General features: G+C 49.7%; 1 protein-coding gene across 1 annotated transcript in view; it reads right to left on the bottom strand.

Moving 5' to 3' along the window:
* AHNAK (AHNAK nucleoprotein) overlaps nt 1–16465 on the bottom strand; it is an 83872-nt gene that overhangs the window by 37811 nt on the left and 29596 nt on the right. The window lies entirely within an intron of this gene.

The raw sequence follows: 16465 nt of genomic DNA, 5'->3' as shown, positions 1-16465 counted from the left end.
GTCTAGCTTCCCTGTCCCAGGCCTGCAGAAGGGTGCCAGGGCCCCTTGCATTTTTCCTCAACCATAAGTAATAGCAGCTCCTTCATTAGCCTTTGCTACGGGCTGGGACCGTGGGTTGTGCGCTTGTGTATCTCTGTAGAGACTAGCATGGTGTCCCAGGTACTCTGGAAATGTTCACGGCTTGGACAGATGACCGATGGAAGGAGGGAAGGGAGGGAGGGAGGGAGGGCGGGAGGGAGGGAAACTCTGCCATTTGGGAGCTTATGAGAAGAGAGGAGCCCAGGGAAAGGAGGGCAAACTCGCTCTAACCACAGAGACATTAAGTAAGACAAGCGAGGTGTCACTAAGCCAGGGGAGGAGAGGGTTACCAGGAGGAGAGGGCACAGCACCAAGTGCCCAGACACTGCACTGGGCAGAATAAAGGGTAAGCAGGAACAGTGGGCGGGGCTCTGGAGTGAATGAATCAAATCAATCAAATGAATGATACTTGCATTTCTTTAACAACCAAGGGCATGACAACTTCCAACGCTCTTTAGGACCCCACATAGATTAATTCCATCCCATTGATTCTTTTCACTCCACAAATGATCAAAAATTCTAATAGGTTAATCAGGTGGGAATTATTTCACAGAAACTATCTCGCCTTTTCCAGAAAGGATTTGGTTGAATAATCGGGCATTCAAAAACTCTCATTCTCTTCCAGTGTGTTTGGTTGTCAATTACAATATGACACTCAAAATAATTCTGAGTAACCACCAAAGAAAGGAATGTCTTTTCTTTCAGAAAGGGTTGAATAATAAAGGCAAACATGTCATCACTTACCATGTGCCAGTTTTAACTTGAATGTTAACTCCTTATAGCAACTCTGAGGGTAGTTGCTACCATCCCTCCATTTCACACAAGAGAAACCTAAGGCTCAGTGAGCTTAAGCAACTTGCCCGAGGTCGTACAGAAGGAAATGGCGGAGCTGGGATTTGAACCCAAGCCCTCTGGTTCATGAGCCCACACGCAAAATGTTCAACCATCCACTCAGGTTTTGCAACAAATGTCAGGGGATATGAAAGAAAAGATAGTCCAAGCCAAAGTAATCAGAATATGCACAATAAGAAGTTCCTCTGAAGAAAGAATGGTTCTAAGCTCAATGTACAGACAGCCTCTCAGGTCCTGTTGGCATAACCTGTGACCAAAACTAGAGCGCTTTAGAAATGGCATCATCAGGGCCCTGAAACCTGCAGAACAAAGACTTCTGGAGTAGCTGGACTGGATAAACTCAGTTTCAATTCACTTTAGAAAGTGAAACAATCAAATCATCAAGCAAATGGTTTTCTGATTCAAATACGATCCCAAATTACAAAATACAAAGTTAATCTGAAACCATCAAAACAATGTCACACTGTTTTAAAATCTTGTGCTCCCTCTGAAAACCTGAGCCCTAGCAGGGAGCCATTACGAACTCCAGCCCTGCTGGACGGTGACTCCAATAAACGCTTCGAAGCGAACCTTGTTAGTAACAAAGAGTCGTGCCTAGAGACAGCTCGTAGGGAGAGAAATCCTTTCACAGCCACCATTTTGGTGTTTGCCGGAATGAGGCTTAGAAAAAGAGAAGAACGAACCCATGGCATCAAAGGGGGGGAGGGAACAGCCATGAAATTACACAGAGCAAAATTTCAAATACTCTTAAAGGTTTCCCTTTTCAAATGCATTTCTCTAAGGAAATGCTATACTAGGTGATACGTGAACCTGGAAAAGATGAAGGCCCATGGTATAGCTTCTGAGGTGCCAGAAGGTGGGCCTGCTGTCCTCAAAGCCAAGCAAAGGGCAAAAGCAGCAACTTCAGTCGACATGTTCTGAGCTGATGGAGACCAAGAGGCTGGGGAGCAGAGGACCCGGGCGTCGTCATTTCAGGACATGGCCACTGTGTGGCAGGAAAGGACACGGAGGAAGGGCGGGCGGCAGCAGCAAAGAGGTCGCGGCTGCTGCCGCTCCAGAGAAGGGAGGATGAGCGGGGGAAGGGAGGCCACTGCCCTGGGCTGTCCAAGCGCCCAGACTCTCTCTCACCTTTTACATCTAAAGGTCAGGGTGAACTGTGTGGACAAAACTGATACATAATTATTCTTATCCAAAAGGATAGAGGCCTGATTACTCACGCCCTGTAAAATAGTTACTAAGTAACAGAACACATAGCAGTTCAATAGTACCATCTCTCTGTATTGTGAATCACAATTTCCTGGCCAAGAAGACTGAACTGAAATTGTTATGCTAACAATAAGATCATGCCATACAATACCATATACAGATGATATTTTATAGAATTGCACATTTGAAACAGATATAATTTTATTACACAATGCCATCCCAATAAGCTCAATAAAATTTTAAAAACTAAACAAAAAATAGGGAAAAGGGGTTGGGGGATGGGCAAAATAGGCGAAGGGGGTCAAAATGTACAAACTTCCAGTTACAAGATAAATAAGTCCTGGGGAGGTAGTACACGGCATGGTGACTACAGTTAACAATACTGTATTGTATGTTTCAAAATTGCTAAGAGAGTAGATCTAAAAAGTTCGCATTGCAAGAAAAAAATGCGTAACTGTTGGCAATGGCTGTTAACTAGACTTTACTATGGTGGTATGTATTGTAATACACACACCTAACAAATCATTATGTTGTACACCTAAAACCAATATGCTATGTGTCAATTATATCTCAATAAAAAATAAATTTATCCCACAAAGTGACAGTTTACTAGCTGTTTTAGGTACTTAAAGTCTAAAGTGAAGTTAATAAAAATTGTTCCTGCCCTGGCTGGTGTGGCTCAGTGGACTGAATGTCACCCTGCAAACCAAAGGTCGCTGGTTTGATTCCAGGGCAGGGCACATACCTGGGTTGCGGGCCAGGCCCCTGGTTGGGGGCACGTGAGAGGCAACCGACCTATCAATATGTCTATCTTGCATCTATGTTTCTCTCCCTCTCTTTCTCTAAATGATAACAAAGTAAAGTCTTTAAAAAATAATAATAATACAGTTCCTAATCAGAAGATTTAAAAATCAATTTTGAATGTCCTTTCACCTAGCTTTAAGCTCCCTTTTTTGTTCACACTGTTTACTATTCCTTATCATTTATATATATTCAGTCAATAGATAAATCAACAAGTATTCAGAAAGAAAGAAAAAAAAACAAGACCACCTTTTTTGGCCAACAGATTGGTAAGTCAGTCAGTCAATCAATCAATCAATCAAAGAAATCAATGAAAACCAACAAGGGTGTGAAGAAGGCAGAGGCCTTCCCAGGGGGCAGAGGTCTGTGCTTGGACACAGCAAAGGGAGGGCGATTTGGAAGAATTGTTAAGATGTTTCTCACACGTGCTCCCTCGCCCAGCCATTCCATTCCCAGGTATCCAGCTGAAGAACCTGACCGTGGGCTCCGAGTGGGGTGTGCAAGGATGTTCGCAGACACTGGAAAAGACTTAGAGGTCTGTCACCAGAGGGATCGCTAAACATACAGTAGCTCCCCTGTGCTACGCACAATCTCACAGCAGTGAAAAAGAATTAAGAAGACCTGTATTTACCTACAGAGAATACCTCCAACACATACTGTTAAAGGGAGGGAAAGTAAATGGAAAAACAATATGGTGCGATCTTATTTATGGTTTCTTATAACGCACCAACCAATAGATATCTGTGTTGATACACAGATACATCCAGATGCATAGACCAAAGTCTGCAAGGTGCAGGCCAAGATGATAGCAAGGCTTAGGGCTAGGGAGGGGCGTGCACTTGAGTTTATTAGGACAAGGAGAATTCTCTTATTGCTTCCATGTTTTACAAAGATGAATTGCTATATGGTGTGGATTAAATATTAAGTCTTTGGAAACATGAGTCCTAAAAATGTCTACCTGCCCAACAAAGTGTTCATCGGGGTTGGAAGAATTTTACCAGCTATGATTATTTTAGTAAGAGGAGGTGTGTTCAACAACTATTTATTGAGTACCTACTATGGGCCAGGTACTCTTGTAGACTCTGGGGAAATATTTAAAAATATATCTGCCTGGGTGGAGTTTATAGTCCAGTGGTATTTATGGCATCATTGCCTTTGGAGGTTTCCTCTGGGAGTTCCTTGGGCCCTGAGGGAGTCACTATACACCCAGAGGTAGGGGCGGGGCAGGGATGGGCTCTAGTCTTCTCTTCCAGGCCATGGGAAGAGGAAAAGGTGGGGATGGTTTAAGGCTTTAGTGCAGGCTCACAGCACCTGGCTGGCCACTCAATAAACACACTCCCGTCTGCCCCAACCAGCTGCACGAGTCAGGTGCCCGCAGTCGGGCAGCTCTGCGCCACTCCCCAAGCCCCGTGGAGGGAGTGAGAACCAGGTGCACAAGGGGGAAGGGTGTGGCCAAGCTGGGCCTGGCTTAGGAGATCCTGGCTCCTCCAGGCTATGTAGGACAGTTCTCTTCCTGCAGGGGGCCACTTAGAACGGAGGACACTGAGAGGAAAGTGAGTGAGTGGACGTCAGTCAGAGAGGAAAGGAGCCAAGTAGAAGCGGACTGTGCTCCACCTTGGCCAAAAGAGGAGGGAATAACCCCCTCCAGGAGCCATCTGGCACCAGGGCAAGGCCATGTGACAACCTGCTGGTCCTCAGCACCCTCGCCTCCCCCTCCTCTCCTCCTCTGCCCCCCATACCAGGCCACCTGGCTTCCAGCTTTGCGTCTTGTCTAAGAGGAACAGAATAGGGAGCAGAGTAGGTGGGGTGACTCCAGAGAGGCCTAACATGAAAAAGTGGAACTGAGGCTAAATAAACTTTCCGCGGCGATCATTTCGCAATATATACATGCATCAACTCATTACGTTGTGCTCCTAAAAGTGATCCAAGGGTATATGCTAATTAAGCCTCAATAAAACTGGAACAACAAAAAAGTGGGACTGAGTTTGTGGTTTAACCAAGAGATGAAACATACAATTGGAGGTGAGAAGGTTAAGGGAATCCCTGACCAAACTGCATTTACAAAAGGGCAGCAAGGAGAGGGCCTGCGGTAAACACAAAGGAATGACTCACTAACAGTGAAATTGCAGGCATCCTTGACAAGCCAGTAGGGGAGAGATTTCCGGCTAGAGCAGCCTTTCCTGAGGCCTGCAAATCACATCTCACAGGCACCAGGCAACTCCGCCTGAGCCCGGCCCAGCCTGCTTCCCTTCGATGTCGTTCACACGGGTGCTGGAAGGCTGAGGTAACCTGACTGGCCTAGAGAGCACGTTCACTCGGGAAGACTGGCCCTGTTAATGATCATGGTCAGGTCAGAACCTGTTCCTCCCAAACCTACGTGCAGTCCCTCAGAGAGCCGGGGGTGAGACATGCAGGGCGTGGTCGGCAGCTTCGCGTTGCTCCGACGATTTATACAATCCACAGGGTTATAGTGCCAAGCGCGGTTGACTGTCCTGCAAATCAGGCTAAAGACCCACCTCCACTTTGTTGTTTCCCATAACTAAGAGAGTCAGCTGGGTGATTCCCAACCCCCCACTGCACACAGTAAACAGCCACTCCATCAGCTGGGAAGCCCTGCCTACCTCAGGAGATTGCTCTCTGGGGCCAAGAGACCAGCACTAGCTGCCTGAGTCACAGCCGTTGGAACAAGACTGCATGGGGCCGGGGGCGATGCTTCCCTCTTGCCATCAGGATGTGAACACCGTTCACGGGCCCCGCATCCCATTAAAACAAGCAGTTCCCCACCCTCCCCCAGAAGACTTCTGATCTCAGGGCCTCAGAATTTACTTTCTGGAAGGACTTTGCTCCCACCTAAGAAAGAGACACACATTTACCAAACCCCAGCCTCACTGTCTGGGAGGAGGCTTGGAAACGCTCTGAAAGGCGCGGCTGTGAGGGCCCAGGGCTCAGACCCCGCAAATGCTGTTCTGCACTCACACAGCCAGCCAAGTGCTTCCCAGCAAAATACACCAGGGCTTTGTCTTAATTGCGCACCAGTCTGCACTGGAAACGGAGCCTCTGTCACTGTGTCCAGCTCAAAGAGCACAGCAGGGCAGAGCGGGGACAGTGAGCTGCCACAAAGAAAAGGCCAGCCCCACCTCACTGTAGGCGGAAATCACAGCTCTCTACATCCTGGGGTTTTGGGTCAAAAATTTCACTAGGAAGGAAGGGAAGGAAGGAAGAGAAGGGGAGAGAACAAATAAAGGTGCTTTCTTTGTTTTACTCTCTTTATGAAACAAAACCAGGTCAGGGCACTCAGAATCTCATCAGAAAGATGCATTTTTCTAATTAATAAAAATTTAAATGATGGCCCTGGCCACCTGGCTCATTTGGTTGGAGCATCATCCTGTGCACCAAAAGGCTGTGGGTCCGATTCCCGGCCAAAGCACATACTTAGGTTGCAGGTTCCATCCCCAGTCAGGGAGCATACAGGAGGCAAGCAATCGATACTTTTGTCTCACATGGATGCTCCTCTCTCTCTTCCCACCCCACTCCCTCTTTCTCTCTCTCTCTCAAAAAAAAAAAAAAAAAAAAAAAAATCAATAAATATATCACCTGGAGAGGATTAAAAAAAATTTAAACGATTGATTGGGAAACAAAATAATCAAAAGTTTCATACAGACTTAAGCAATGAGTGACATTTCAGATGTCAGTGACCAGTTTTGGACCAAACTGACCAGACTTGGGGGAAGCCCTTCCTTCGCGAGGCCACAGCTTTCCTTCCAGACCCCCACCCCCCACCTCCCCACCGCCCCCAGTCCTCAGCTTCACTCTTCGGGCCTTCAGATTTTTGCTGCAGGTCTGGCGAGGCCATCTGGAGCCCACCCCTGACCTGCCTTTGTCTCCTGCCAAACCCACGCAGCACCCCTCTGCAGCCACCCCGCCTTCCTTGGACTTCAGTTCCCCACCTTCTGAGTTTCCAGGCTTTTGCCTTAACCCCCTTTGAACTCCAGCAAGGCAGTCCCGCACGCTGGAAAGGTGCAGGTGTTAACGCACATACTGACTGACAAGCTGCACCCTTTCCATCCTTTACTGAAGTTAAATCAGACGCATCAACAGCTGGTTTGCAAAACCTTGACAATAACTTATTAGGGAACCAGTTCTGGTGTGTGTTTGTTTTGCTTACTTCAGCGGGGGCGGGGGGAGGGGTTGCTTTTGTTTTTATTTGCTTTTACCTAAAGTATATATAGGCTAACACCTTGGAGACCCAGGGCAATACACAGCAATGGACAGAAGAAAGAATGGAGCACATGTTGCTAAGGGGAAGTGTATGAAGTGCTAAGATGGTACCCTGGCTGGTGTGGCTCAGTGGATTGAGTGCCAGCCTGCAAGCCAAAAGGTCGGCGGTTCAATTCCCAGTCAGGGCACATGCCTGGGCTGCGGGCCAGATCCCCAATTGAGGATATATGAAAGGCAACCTTTTGCACATCAGTGTTTCTCTCCCTCTCTATATCCCTCCCTTCCCCTCTCTCTAAAAATAAATTTTGAAAATCTTTTTAAAAAGGATAGTGATAGGAGGTCTTCCCAAGGTTCTGCCATGTGCCTGGCATGGTGCCGGACCTGGTGGTGAACAAGCAGCCCGCATCCCTCCCTACCGCCCTCCCTCACGGAGCTGGCAGTGTGAGGAGGCAGGCAGGCAAGCCTCTGGTCACTGATCATTTAATGTGAACAGCGCTGAGAACAGGAAAGCACAGAGCAACATGAGCACACAGACAGTTTTATGGTGGTGAGGGTGGTCGGCGAAGACTTCCAGAAGGAAATGCTCTCTAAGTTGAAATCCAGAGGATGAAGAAGAGGAGCCAGCTTGACAGCCACTGGGCTGGAGAGACAGGACCACTAAAGAGCTGAGTGGGACAGGGCAGGCCAGCTTGATTTGAGGGCCAGGGCTGACAGCGGCCTGAGTCCAAAGCAGAAGAGTCCTCAGGGGACGGGGGCGATCACCTGCCAGGGCCTTGCTCAGAGTCCCATCCAAGACCTTCCCTCCTCTGGGTGAACCGACCTGCCCGTCTCCACAAAGCACTCCTACCGAGCTTTTCACCCTCTTGTGTGGTGAGAGTTAACCCAACGCCCAGGAATACAAAACAACAGAAAGCCCACTCCTATCCAAGCAGAGTGAGCAGGAGACACGCCTCACGTCCCATGTTTTTTCCTGTACTTCTTTCTGCTGCCAGAAAAGCCCTACCAAAGGTTCTCCATGATTATATAACAAGAGCATGGCAAGCAAACTGGGCAGACACAGAGGGTTCAACCATTTCCCTTTTAGAAATCGTAAAACACTGAAGATGAGCGTTGGCAGAATATATCAGGCAGGCTTTCTCCTTCGGCTTGCTGGCGAGGTCTGGACTCACCATCCAGCGACAAGAGCCCTATTAATCCAAGGTGTTTATTTCCTTCCGATAAACAGTAATATGTAATTTCCCAGTTTTCGGGACAATCATTACTTCAAACAAAGAGTAGTTACCAAAACAGTACTTAGAGGGAGTGGTTTTCCTCCATACGAGGACAGCAGCTCAGCTCAAAATAATAGTAATAATAATAATTTTGTAAGAAAGCCCTTGGCTTAAAGCATTAATTTGTTTCTTAGTTATGATTCAAGAGACAAGTAATTCTTGGACAAACAGGGTGTTCAAATAGAGAGCAAGCCAGGCCTCCTGGACCAGCAGCTCCAGCCCCAATGTGGCTGGCTCCGGGTGCCCACACCTGACACGCCCCCCACCTACCACTAAATTCCTCGAATTTATTTTCTAGGAATTTAGACAATCCACACCGGCTGCCTCCACTCTCTCACTTGACCTCCTTAATCTGCCTGAAGGACCCACTTGAAATTCAAGTTGGGAGCCGAACTCGTACTCTCACCAGTAGAAAAATGCCCTGTCATTATTCTCTGCTGGCAGCTCACATTCCAGCCCTCCCCACAGCCCCGCTCTGGGACACGGGGCACAGCGACATGTGCCCTGGACGGGCTGGCACGCCCAGGTAAAACACCAAACCCAGGCCGCAGGGCACTGGCTGGAAAAGCCTTCCCCCTCATCTGGGCCTGAGCGGGGGCCTTCAAACAGGCAGGGTCTCATGCCCCTGGACAGCCCAAGCCCAGGAAGCCGCAGCTCAGGATCCAGGTCTCTGTCAGAAACCTAGAGGGGAAAGCTAGGTGGGCATCTATCCATGCTGTTTGGGACACTTTGCTAAAAGGCTCTCCTGTCTCCAAAATACCCAGAGCCGGCTGCCTGCAGGCCTGAAATAACCACCATGAGGGCCCAAAAGCCCCCCTTTTGGGTGTAGATAACCCAAAGTGTTAACACAGAAGACGCAGGCACGCTCCAGCACAGCAGTACAAAGCTGTACTCAGAGTACAAAGCTGTCCATCGAGGGAAAAGTCTGGACTAAGAGAAAAAGCATGTGTCCCTCCCTAACTGTTAAGGGCCTAAGGACCCACCAGGGTAAGGGGGCTAACTCCTGAGGCCACACGCTGGCCTCGAGTGGTCTCTCAGGGTCCTCATTCCAGCTTTTCTAGCCTCTGGGCCGCGCACCCAGCCCCACTCGGCCACTGCAGCACAGAGGTTCGCAGCAGTCCAGAGGTGGATAAAAAATATCTGCCTGGCAACGGGTCATCAGACTCGAATGCAGCCTGGCGATTGGCAGTTGGGCCAAGCGGGGCGTGGCTTCAGCTGCTCCCGGGAGACTGCCGCAATTCCCTCTCCCTACCCTCGCTCCTCCTCCCTCCCACCCCTCTGGGACCGCGAAGTCTATTTGGGAGGCTCCTTTACAACCTGGACACAGGCGGCCCCGGGATCGCAGTGTTGGGGGTTTAAGGGCATCATCTGGTTTCTGGCTGGAGGGGGGAAGTTGACCTTGCAGGCGCGCTGCTTTGCTTAGGATGTATATTCATTTGGGGCGCCAGGAGGGACTTACACGCATGGGGAGCGACGCGAAAGTTCCCCCAAAGACACTTAGCGCTGTCCCTGCTCCCTGCGTGTCCTCCCTTCTATCCTCCCCTCTCCTTTCCTCCCCTCTCCACGCCCTCTCACGTTCGCAGCCGCTCAATCCAAACCTTCCCTCTCCTCTTCCTGGGGCTTTGCTCCTCCCCTGCCTCCTCCACCCCAGCCCCCTAGCCACGCCGCATCCGCCTCAGCCTGGGCTCGCTCTTCTGTTTTCTCCATTGATTTCTGTTTGCTTCCTTCTTCCTTCGCGCCCCAAAATGAAGAGCCAGTGGTCTGAGCTGGTGGAGACTCCAGTACCCTCTTGGGCGGGGCGCCGTTGGTGGTGGTGGATGGGTTAGCGAGTAGGGCTGCTCAGTCCACCCCGAAGCGGGGCGGTCCCCTTCTTGCTCACACCGCTGATTGTTTGCAGATTCTAAAGCCGGGCTCCCATCGACCTCAGCCCTGGGGCCAAGCAGAGCTGGCAGGAGAAGGGATAAGAAGCGATACTCCGTCCAACGTTGGGAACAACTCGGTTCTGCCCCAAATTTCTCTTTGGGGCCCCTCTCACAGTCCCAGGCCCTCCCGCAAAAAAGGGGCTCAGCCCCACAGGGCCCCAGCCAACCAGAGGGATGGGCCCAGCCTGGCCTGGCGGGGAAGCCACGGGCTGGGGCCGGCCCCCGTGCTCCGGGCAGTCAGGGACAGCGGGTGGGGCTAGTTATAATGCAAACACTTTAATTGACGTTTCTCCCTTATTTATCACCATCCTGGATCGTCCCGGATTATCCTGGAAGAGTAAGGGGAGGGGAAAGACCCAGGGTGAGGCCTGGCCAGAGGGACTGGCAGCAGCTGAGGAGGCTGAACCTGGGCCAGGGGCTCGCTTTGTTTGGGGCCTGAAGCCCACCCCATACCCTCCAAATTGGCGAAGTGGTAAGAGCCTTTCCTTTTCATTCGGGACTGGACCGGAAACCAGCCAAGCTGCCTGGAGTCTCAAGTTACATTCTAAGCTGTCTGTTCCCTTGCTCCCCCAGCCCTGCCTTGTGCAGCCTCCCCACCCAACTCACTTCCACCCTCCACTCCCGCTGTTCCCTCTGCCTGGAACGCCCTCCCCACGCGGCTCTCCAAACCTAGAAACAGTTGCAAACCCTACTAACAGTCTCCCCAGAACGCTGTTAGTTAAAGCAGAGATTTCTTGCCAGGCCAGACCCACTTTGAATCCTGTTTACTAGCTGCATGATCCTGAGCACCTCTCTTCAACTTCTCTGAGCCTCGGTTTCTTTGTCTGTAAATGAGAAAAATGATACCCACTTCATGGGGGTCTTATAGAAATTAATAATATAAAGCATGCACCATACATATATAATGCCTAACACAAAGTAAGTTTTTTGATAGTAATAGCTAACTCTGACAGTATTTATCATAGGCTGAGCGCATTGCATGAGTTAACTTACATCATCTTCCCCTCACAGCTATGAGAGCGATACCTAATCATCCGAACTTTATAGATGAGGGAACTGAGGCACAGAGGGTCTCGATACCTTGCCCAAGATCACGCAGCTAAGAAGTGGCCGAACTGATGGCTATTATTACTATTTTATTATTATTATTTCCCTACTAGATCCTAGTTGGGAAAAGAGGCTTTGCAAATTAATAACTACTTCTGGGATGTTGTTAAAAAGTCAAGGCCCTACAAATATCAAAAGACATCTTCCATTTCCTAAAATCTCTTTAGAAAAAAATTCCCAGCTTCCTCAGGGAAATAGCAATGACATCATGGGAAAGAAAAAAAAAATTTTTTTTTTCTTAATCAGAGGGCTTGGATTAACCTAGGCAGAGTCTTCTTCTCTTCCCAGCTCTGTGAGTTGAGCCAAATCACTTCACTTCTCCCAACCTCACCTTTCTGTCCAAGTCCTGCCAGCAGGGAGTCAAGAATCCCCCTTGAGATCTCAGGAGATAAAGCACCTGTGTGCACTGGAATGCCCTGTCTAAAAAGGTCTTTTCTTTCTTAACCCTTTCCAATCCTTAGCCCCACTACCGGGAAGTCTTTCCATTAAGGCCAGGCCTCAAGCTTGCAGTGGAAAATAAGAGGTTTTTAAAGGAAACAAAAACCACCTTCCTCAGCAGAACGTCCCCACACATTTGCTGGGGCCCTTGGCTGCCTCTGCTGGGGACACCCAGCCTTCGGAAGCACTTGTGCCTGCCCTAGCGACGCCACAAGGCCCTTCGAGGCTGGTAAACAGCATGGGGCATTCTCGGCCTGTGGCAAGCATTCATGCCCCGAATTCTTTGTCCTCGTGAGGAGAGACAGAGGGCTGCTCTGTGTTGCAAAGCCCCGAAGCCAGAACGCCACTGTCCACTGTCCAAACCCTGCGCGGGAGAGCACGCCAAGGCTGAGGCGCACATGCCACAGACGTTTCAAGTGTGCTTGCGAAATACATTTGCCCAAACTTGGACTTCTTTCTTGAAAACTTGGGTTTACTTGTTAATTCCAGAGGGAAACCGTGGCACTGTGACAAGGGAGAAACTTGGCAATCTCCTTAATCAAGGGATCGAGGTCATGTGGGTCCTGAGAAGTGACCCCACACTACTTCGGTGGTATTCCTGCCGCCCAAAACTGCATAACCAGAATCTAACCATGAGGAAGTACCAGACAAACCCAGGCTGAGGGACATTTTCACATCAACTGGCCTCATCGGCTTAAAAAAACCTCCATGTCCGGAATGGCCACAAAAAGCTGAGGAGCTGCCCAGGTTAAAGAAACTGAAGAGACCACGACAACCAAGTGTCCTGTGGGAGGATGGACATGGACTGAAGCCCAAATAGGAAAACAGACGTTGCTCTAAGGATATTATGGGGTGGTTAGTAACATTCAAATATGGACTCTATGTCAGATAATAATATATCAATGCTAAGTTTCCTGAACTCGATGATTGCATTCTGGTGATAGAAGAGAACGCCTTTACACGCTGAAGTACTTAGGAGTAAAGGGTCACGGTGTCTGCAATTTACTCTCAAATGATTCCGCAAAAATAATGATAATTATATGTGTGTGTGTGTGTGTGTGTGTGTGTGTGTGTGCGTACACAGGGTCTGGCGCAAATAATGCCCTATATTACAAAATCTTTTATTACAAAATTATTAGCATGTAATTCTGTAACATAACAATATCACAACATCCAAGCACACCATATGACATTCTAGGTGAAATGTTCAAATTAAAACTATAAATTATTACACCCATATTATTGCCCTACCAACCACATTCAAGCAGATGTTACTTCTGCCAGACCCTGTATAGAAAGAGATTAAAATGAGGGAAATTGGTAAATCTAATTGAAAGAGATAGGGATAAGCATTGTCTTATTCTTGCAACTGCTCTGTTGGTTTGAATTCAAAATAACTATTCTTAAAAAAAAAAAAAAGAGGAACATCAGTTACATGCATTAGCTGCATCTCCTAGGTACCATTCATGTCACAGCTAACGTGTGACACCAGAGAGCTAGGGTGAGACGCTGAAGGCGTGAGACACACGTGTACCAGCAACATGCAAAGCCCTGGGGGGTGCTATGCCTTTGCTTTGTGCCGCTGCCATAGCTCAAAACATCTGATCCGGCTTACCAGCCGCACAGGAAAATTGGTTGCACATTCTAATCACATGTTGCTTTGGACCCCAAACAGCCCCATCCACCTAATTAACCAGCCTGGTTCCAAGGATGGGAGACTACAGGAAAGGTCCAGGCCCTTGGACAGCGCCTGTCTTATCGTCTTATTGACATTACAAATGAGGAAGCCGAGACGGAGAGGGATCTTAATTTGTCCAAGGTCACATCTAATCCCACTGCTGCCCAGGCCAGGGTGAGTTTCAGGGTTCTGTCCTAGGAACCTTGGAGCATCTTCTGGGCCTTACAGCTTTTTGCAAAAATCAAGAGAGGAAGATTTTTGTTTCCCTAGCAAAGTAATTTTTTTTTGATGTACAGATGATGTTGAAAGCAGTTCCCAGAGAGAGGGAACAAAAATATTCCTAACAGTAGAGGAAAGGTCAGGGTAGTTCTCCCTACCTCATGCGCAGACATGCGCCGCTACAGCTCCTGCTGGTGGTCCTCCCTCTGCCCCCGCTCACACTGGGTTCCCGGAACCATCTCTCCCTGGACTCTGACTCTGTCAGGCCCAGGCAGCACCAGCTTCCCACCGTCCCCGCAGGGCTCACCACCCCTCACTGGCTCCTTTGCCCCTGCCCGCCCCTCCACAAACAGTCCCTTATTAAAAACCCAGTGGCTGAACTGTCGTCATGTGGAATTCTAGTTCCCGTAAGGACCCTGACAGATTCCGAAACAAGTTTGAGTTGATGAAAAATACTTACTACTATTTGTGAGCACGTGATGCATTTCAAAATAATTTTCCCAATGTCCCTTTTCCCACGCCACTTTCCATCCCGTCACACTGCCGAAAGCCAAGTGCAGCGTCAGGCGGCAGTCCCTGCTGCTATCATCGCTCCGTGCCGGGACTTCCTTCCCAGTCTCCTGATGCTGCTCCCGCAGGAACTGGGACCTCAGAGTTTAAGCTTCGTGACTCTGGACCCTGCAGGACTTTGGGGGCTAAACTGGACCATCGGCAGGGACTGACAGAGCGCAGGGTGGGCGGTGATGGAGGTGTCAAGAGGAACAAAAGGAAAGGGGAACTGAGGATGGGCAGGCAGGATAGGCGGCGGAAGCCCCCTGGGATGGGCCTCCCGGGGCCTCTGGCGCTCCTCCGCGGCCCTCCCATGCTGACGGTCCCTGCAGGTGGGGGCCCCTGTGCTGTGGCCACTGCCTCCAGCCTGAGCCTGATGTAGGAAGAGGGCAGCTAAAACGCTTCTCCAGTTTGAATGGCCAGTTGCATTCTTCCTTTTCCACCTTACTCACCAGCCCCTGACTGTCCCAGCCAGTGAGCTCTCATCTCGAGAGGTAGGAAACTATCACCATCCTCACCATCCCCGGCAGATGTATCTAAATATTGTTTACTCATTCATGCACATGTCTAGGGTTCAAAGCATTCCAGCCCTGACTGGCGTGGCTCAGTGGGTTGGGCAGCGTGCCGCAAAGGGAAAGGTCACTGGTTCGATTCCCGGTCAGGGCATATTCCTAGGTTGCAAGTTTGGTCCCCAGTCAGAGCACATATAAGAGGCAACCATTCTCTCTCTCTCTCTCTCTTTCTCTTTCTCTCTCTCTCTCTCCCGCCCCCTTCCCCTTTCTCTAAAAATAATTAAAAAAAGAAAGAAAAGCATTCCAGTTTCCCACGTCCACCATATCATTTTGTCTGTGGAGGTCAGCAGAGCGAGATTCTGAGGCAAGTGGGGCTCAAAAACTACTTCCTGAATGAATGAACACTGAGGGCCATTACTAAGCCTATTGTCACCTCTGCTTAAAAAAGCACATACACACTTAATTGATAAATTACTGGACCACCTGGGTAGTTCTGCCCAAGGCATCTTTCTAGCATCCCAGCATCCTCTCCGCTAGGTACTCAAGCGCACACCACCGTCACCCATTCATCCTGCCCACCAGGCAGCAGGGCCACACATCTCAGGACGCATGCACGGTCCCACCCCACAGACCTGTCAGCGTCAGAACCGAGGAAGGGCCAAGAATTGGGCTCGAGCTGTGGTTCAGTAAAAGCCCCTCCGAGGAGCGCAGAACCCAGCTGAGGCGGAAGGCAGGTGCACAGGGACACGTGTGCCGGTAGGTACGTGCGCTCTCACTCCTGGACTCCACACCCACCCTCACACTCTCCGTAAAATAACCCGGGGCTGGACCGTGAACCTATAAATGGGGTGTCTGGGCACAGTGACAGCCCAACACCCGAGGGGATGATGACCCTACAGACACTATCCCCATTTTATAGGCAAGGAAACAGGCTCCAGGAGGGTTCAGTGTCTGGTCCAATTCACAAAAGCAGCTGGAAGTCGGTCATCTTAGGAAAGCAGCAAGGGAACCGAACACCTCCCTTGTTACCTCTCCAAAACCAACAGCCTCAGCACCTCCAGGGACACAGGCTGTGCTGGCTGAGGGGGGAGTGAATGGACGAAGCTGGCAAATGCGCATCGGAAATCTGAGCAAAGGCAGGTGACATTCACTCCAGGCAGGTCCCACTGCCATGTGCTGAAACTCCTGACAAAGCTGTACTGGAGAGGGCAGGGCGGGTGGCAGCTGTTCTCTCATCTTGAGGGTCATGGGAGAGCTGCCTCCGCAAGCGGAAATGTAGCAGCCCTGGGAAACGGCGAGGGGACAGAGCTTAGTCTTTTTGCTTTGGTGTAAGAGGGCACTACCCCCTGCCCACCTCCTGCAAGGCTCCCCCGCCATGTATTACCTGCAGAGTTGGAAATTAAAAGGGGACTTTGCTCAGGAGATCTTTCAGAAAGTTTAGCCCTGAAATGGACTAGAAGGAACTATGAAGACGTCTAATATGAGACCAGCACCCTTACTTATTTCAAAGAGGAAACTGAGCCCCAGACAGGACAGGTAACATAAGCTCACCCAGCACAGCTGTGGCCAAGTCAGGATTAGATGGCAGGTCTACAGCTCATAGCCGGATCTCTT

Source organism: Pteronotus mesoamericanus, unplaced genomic scaffold (genome assembly GCF_021234165.1).
Source record: "Pteronotus mesoamericanus isolate MK-2021 breed Mesoamerican mustached bat unplaced genomic scaffold, CSHL_Meso_final contig_214, whole genome shotgun sequence".
Lineage (NCBI taxonomy): Eukaryota > Metazoa > Chordata > Mammalia > Chiroptera > Mormoopidae > Pteronotus > Pteronotus mesoamericanus.
Note: the sequence above shows the minus strand (reverse complement) of the source record. Positions and strands in the feature narration are given on the sequence as shown.